At 34.3% G+C, this 5,676-nt stretch overlaps 1 pseudogene; it reads right to left on the bottom strand.

Annotated features, from left to right (window-relative positions):
• Positions 1-632: 632 nt before the first annotated feature.
• On the bottom strand, positions 633-1,231 carry LOC118614989 (annotated as a pseudogene).
• Between the last annotated feature and the right edge of the window lie 4,445 nt (positions 1,232-5,676).

Genomic DNA, 5,676 nt, shown 5'->3' on the forward strand with positions numbered 1-5,676 from the left:
TCCTTATTTTCACTTGACTCAATTAACTTTAAAATAAATTAACAAACACTTTCATGTTGACTTACATATTTATTATTTCTAATGCTCTTCATTTTGTTCTGTAGATCCATATTAACATATTGCATTATATTCTTTAAGTCTGAAGAATTTCAGTACTTCTTATAGTGTGTCTGGTGCAAGAATGTTTTTCTGTTTTTATCTGAAAATGTCTTTATTTTGTCTTCATTTTTGAATCTTATGTTTTATTGTTTTATTTTTTTTCCTCTTTCATAATTTTTCAGATGTCATTGTCTTCTCTTTTACCTTCCTTTTGTATAATGAAATGCGAGCCTTCATTGTTATTACTGCTCTCTTATATACAACGTCTTATTTTTTCTCTGGCTTTTAAGATTTTTCTCCTTTTTTTAAAAGTCAAATTCTGGCCAGTTTCTTCCTGCTTTTGAACTGCTTTCTAGTGCCTTGAAATAATTATTTGTTTCCAGCGTCTGTCACTGTTATCATCTGTACGTTTAACCTCCCCCCCGCCCCCCCCACCCCGTGTTTCTCACTGCCTCTTTGATCAGGATTTTTTTTTTTCTCCAAAATTAGCTGTCCAAAGTGATTTGACCTTTAAGGAATAAACTAATTTCAGTTTATGCCGCAAGCTTCTTTTCTTCTGTGGTGCGTTTCTTTTCTGTGCGCTTCTTCTCAGTGGGTTTCTTGGTAGCTGCAGCCTTTTTTTTTTTCCAGCCAAGGGCTTCTTCTGCTTTGTAATACCAACAGCCTCCTTTCCCGTCTTCCCTATTATAGCCTTCTTGCCTGGAATCCCCTTCTCATCTGATTTGGCCTCTAGTGTGGCTGCTCCTGCTTCTTTATCCACCCAGAGCTTGAGATTCTTGGCATGATGAAGAATGGTGATCCGGCACAGGGTCTTTGTCATACGCGTTTAGCTTCAACATGATTCTCGGGTTTTTCAATGGATTCCAGGCCCTGTGATGAATCTTCTTGCGTGGTGCTCAGAGGGCTCTTTGGATCTCTGGGATTTTCAAGATTCTGCTAAGGTCTGCATTGAGCATCTTGGGAAAGAAGGGCAGCTTTATGCCATACGGATTTTAGTCCAAATGCAGAAACGGCCTGCATGCCCACCAGGAGGAAGTTTCAAAATGTCAAGTTTGCTTACATGAAGCAGAGTCATTGCAGGGATGTTTCTGAAGGCTCTGTTTGATGCCGATGTTCTCTGCCAGTAACCCATGACTCAGCTCTGGTTTAATGATCTGCTGATTCATTGACAACATAAGGCTATCTACTGTTTGTGTGCCAAGTTGGTGTGAACGAAGTTTGCAATATCTGGTCAAATGGGAGCCTTGAACACAGCAGCCAAAGCAACGTTTCTGCCCGATCACTCCCCCTTTTCGGAGTTCAAGAATATCAGTGGACCAGCACTCAGCATGGCAGGGAAAGGAGATAGATGGCCACGCTTCCCTCAGCCCAGTGGCACCCACAGAGAAAGTGTACATTTAAAGTTATACAAGGCACTCTGTCATTACCAGAAAACAATCCAGGTTTGTTTGTTTTTAATATCTACTCATTTATTTGTTATTTCCAGTAAATTTCATTCTTTTGTGTGGACCCATGTTTTTGTCATATCATTTCCTACTGCCTAAAAAAAATCTTTAATATTTGTTTTAGAGCAGATTAGCTGATGACAAAATGCTCTCAGCTTTCCTTGTTTAAAAAAGTATTTCACCTTCATTTTCAAAGATGTCTTCACTGGGTACTGAATTCTTAGTTAACACATACGTATTTTCTCTCATTACTTCAAAGACGTTACATTATGGTCTGGATGGAAAATCTTTAGAAAAAAAAGTCTGTGGGTATTCTTATGTTTGTTCCTGTCTATGTTATGTGTCTTTTATCTGGTTGATTTCAAGATATTTCTCTTCATCATTGGCTTTCAGAAACTTCATTATGAAAGGCCTTGGTGTGGTTTACTTTGTGTTTAATCTTATTTGTGAGCATCTGAGATATGTCAGTTTACAGTTTTCCTAAAATGTTGAAAACTTTAGCCTTTATTTCTGCAAATATCTTTTCTGCATCTTCCTCTCTTTTCGTTCTAAGACTTATATATTAGACTACTTGACATAGTCCAACAGGTCACTTTGGCATTGTGCCTTTCTTCTTGTTTGTTTTTTGTTTGTTTGTTTTTGTTTTCCTTACTCTGTGCTTCCATTTTAATGTTTTCTATTCCAGTAATCCAAGTTCTTTGATCTTTTCTGTCTCCCCTCACTCTCTGCCATATTTAATCTGTTATTAATCTCATTATGTTTTTTTGTTTTAATATTCACGATAGTTTCTTTTTCATCTTTAGAATTCCTATAGAATTCCTATTTGGCTTTAGTTTTCTTTAATTTTCCATTTCCCTCGAAATTGTGTCCATTGTCCTTTATGTCGTTGGGCACACTGATTGGATTTATAATCGCTGCTTTAAAATCCTGATCTTCTAATTCAATCATTGCCCTGGCTTCTGGATTTGTTCCTATTTACTGACCTTCCTCCAGCTTTTGTGTCACATTTTCGTGCTTCTTGACATGACAGTAATTCTTCAACAGATGTTGGATTTCATAGGATTATTTTTTAAAGAGTGTTGGACTTTGTTCTTCCGGACAGTTAAGTTACTCATGAAATATGGTGATATTTTTGAGTGAGGCAGTTTTTTAAAATAATTTTGAATTGTGGAATTGAGTAACAATCTGTTCTAGGGCTAGTGTAGCCCCACGCACATGTCTTTTCTGTCTGGATTATCCACTAAAGGATCACATGTCCAATACATACTCTTCATCTTGGCAGATTAGAACTTGAATGTCTCCCACTCTTTTATCAGCTCTAGAAACTTTTCACCTTACAACACCCATTCATTCTTTGCCCAGACCTTCGGAATTTCATCCTTTGCACACATGCCTTACTATTCAGCAAAAGACTTAATGATGCTCTTATGCAGATATTTATTTCTTCCAAATGGAAAACAAGGCTCCACCACCATATATTGACCAACCTTCTTATCCTCCTTCCCTCCTTCCTTCCTTCCTTCCTCCCTCCCTTCCTTCCCTCCTCCCTTCCTTCCCTTTCCTTTCCTTTCCCTTTTCCATATTTCCTTCCTTCTTTCTCTTTCTTTTTCTTTCTTTTTACTGATATAAATGCATTTTGTATTTCTTAAATCACAGTACACACTAGAATCTGATTTTATAGTTTTTAAATTCCTTTTTCTTTCTATATTCTGATGTTAAAAACATTTTACTTATTGTAGCTCAGAAATATTTTTAATATTCATGTGATGTAAATCCTTTCTAAATTTTCTTTTTAAGAATAACAGAATCAGTGTTGCATAATTAATCTCCCAGAAGAATTTTAAAATAATTTTATTAAGGTCTTTCCTAACTTCCTTTGGAATCTACAATAAAAATGCCAGTTTCTAAAATTTAAGAAAAATTCAACAGCTTTAAAATAGTTTCTTTCCATTCAAGAAAAATAAGTATTTTTTGAGTTCTCCTTTGACCTAATTATTATTTTAGAGTTTTTGCTTTTTTGCTTTTATAGTAATTCTTATATTTTTCACAAATTCAAATGTCATCCTTTCTTCAATTATATTTTCTCTTTATTACTTTTACATATGAGAGTGATTGATCTACTAATGTTAATTTCTATAGCTTATTAATTGATGAATATTTTTGAATAAATTAATTAATTAATCTAAATTAAATAATAAAATAGAATAATTAAATTACATAATTAAATAAAATTCCATTTAATAAATTAAATGATGATCTACCAAAAACCAACAGAATATTTGTTGTCTTTCATGACAATTGTTGTTTGGCGTGGTTTTTAAATAGAATGCATTCACATATTTTACCCCACTCAATATTTGATTTTATTTCAGAAGTATGAAATTTAAGACTCAGAGAGGTGACAGAACTTACCCAGGATCCCACAGTGACAGAAAGGCTGAACTTTGGTTCATATCAAGATCTCCTAATTTTAGACTCAGTGCCCTTTCTAACACACTCCACAGTTTCTCATCGCATGTCTACTTCCTTTGATGATTTATCCCAGCATTATCCAACCAGAAACTGTAACAGTGCATTTGAGTTTTCTTTGTGATTAAGCCAATGATTTTTTTTCTGAGGTGGGGCAAACACAGTCCTGAAAGTGCCAGCTGAGTTGATGTTCAGCCCTTGGAGAGAGAAAAAGAAGGATCTGGGATTATAGTGAGATGAAGTATGACAGACCCACATAAACTGGTGAAGATGAGATGCACCTCATGTGTCCAGGTGTATTGAAGGACCTGTCACTCACATATTGGTTTATGAGGTAGAGGTAAGTTAATTCAAGTTAATATGCAGAAATGTTTCTAATAGCAACCTGTCAAGAGTGTAGAGGGACATATCAGGACAGAGAAATGAGAAGAGAAAAGGAATACTAGAAAACAACTGAAAAATGAACCAAGGGAACAGAACAATTCTCCATTATAATCATCAGAGAAATGACTAGAATTACTTCCTCACTGGCAATCCATCTTAGAGTTAATAATGTTTTGTATTTAAGAAGCTGAACTGTAAAATCATGTATACCTGGGTTCAGATCTCGCTTAAACCACTAAGTATTTTTAAGTATCAACTTCTTTTTTTTTTTAAGGTAGAAATAATGGTATCTAAATAAATGAGGGGATGCAATGATTACTTGAGATAATATATGCATTTAAAATATGTAAAAAAATACTACATGATCTTAAAGGAAGTAGAATGGTAGATATTATAATTTATCTATAATAATGAAAGACTCAGTGATTCTATAAAAAAGATATGGTGTCCTTAAAATTAAATGGAGAGACAACATGATAATAAATGATAATGACTGAGAGGCTATGAGGACTTCGTTCATTTATTCAACAAATATTCTTTGGTTACCTATCTTGTGCTATTCACTTTTAGGATATTCTAGAAAAAAGAAACATTCAATATTTGACACAAGTACCTTATAATCTTAAAAGTATAACACTTGAACTAAAGTTGAAAAAAGTGGAAGTTAAGCATAGGTATAAGAAGTCTCAAAAGGAGCACATGGCTGGCTTTAAATAATTTAAGGAAAAGACAGTGCTATATTCTGAGTGTCCCGTAGGAACAGAAGTCTATGAATTTTAATTTATATATATATATATATATATATTTTTAAAGTTCTGTCTGTCCAAAGATTAAATAACAATAATAGCAGTATGTACTAGAATTTGCTACCTGCCAAGATCTCTGCTAGGAAGAGGTTGGTATTATCTCATTTGATTCTCAAAATAACCCTGTAAGATAGGTATTATTCTTCTTACTAAAACCTATAAGGAAACTGATATTCAGAGATGCTACATAGCTTACTCGATGACTCAAAGCTAATGGTAACAGAGCCAGTATTCATACCTATCTTAAACTAGAGATCGAGCTCTTAATTTCCAATTTATACATTCTCACATGGGAGGATGAACATGTCACTCAGGTTTTGAAGTACAGTTTTGCAAGATCTCTTTCTTGACCACCTGGAATAGTGTCGATGACTGAAACTGAGCTAAAGAAAACAGACATTAAGGCACACTCCAAACCTAAAATCATAAGATACTATGGCTAAAACATACAGCTTACTATCACTTAATGCTCT

Source organism: Rousettus aegyptiacus, unplaced genomic scaffold (assembly GCF_014176215.1).
Source record: "Rousettus aegyptiacus isolate mRouAeg1 unplaced genomic scaffold, mRouAeg1.p scaffold_m13_p_3, whole genome shotgun sequence".
Classification (NCBI taxonomy): Eukaryota; Metazoa; Chordata; class Mammalia; order Chiroptera; family Pteropodidae; genus Rousettus; species Rousettus aegyptiacus.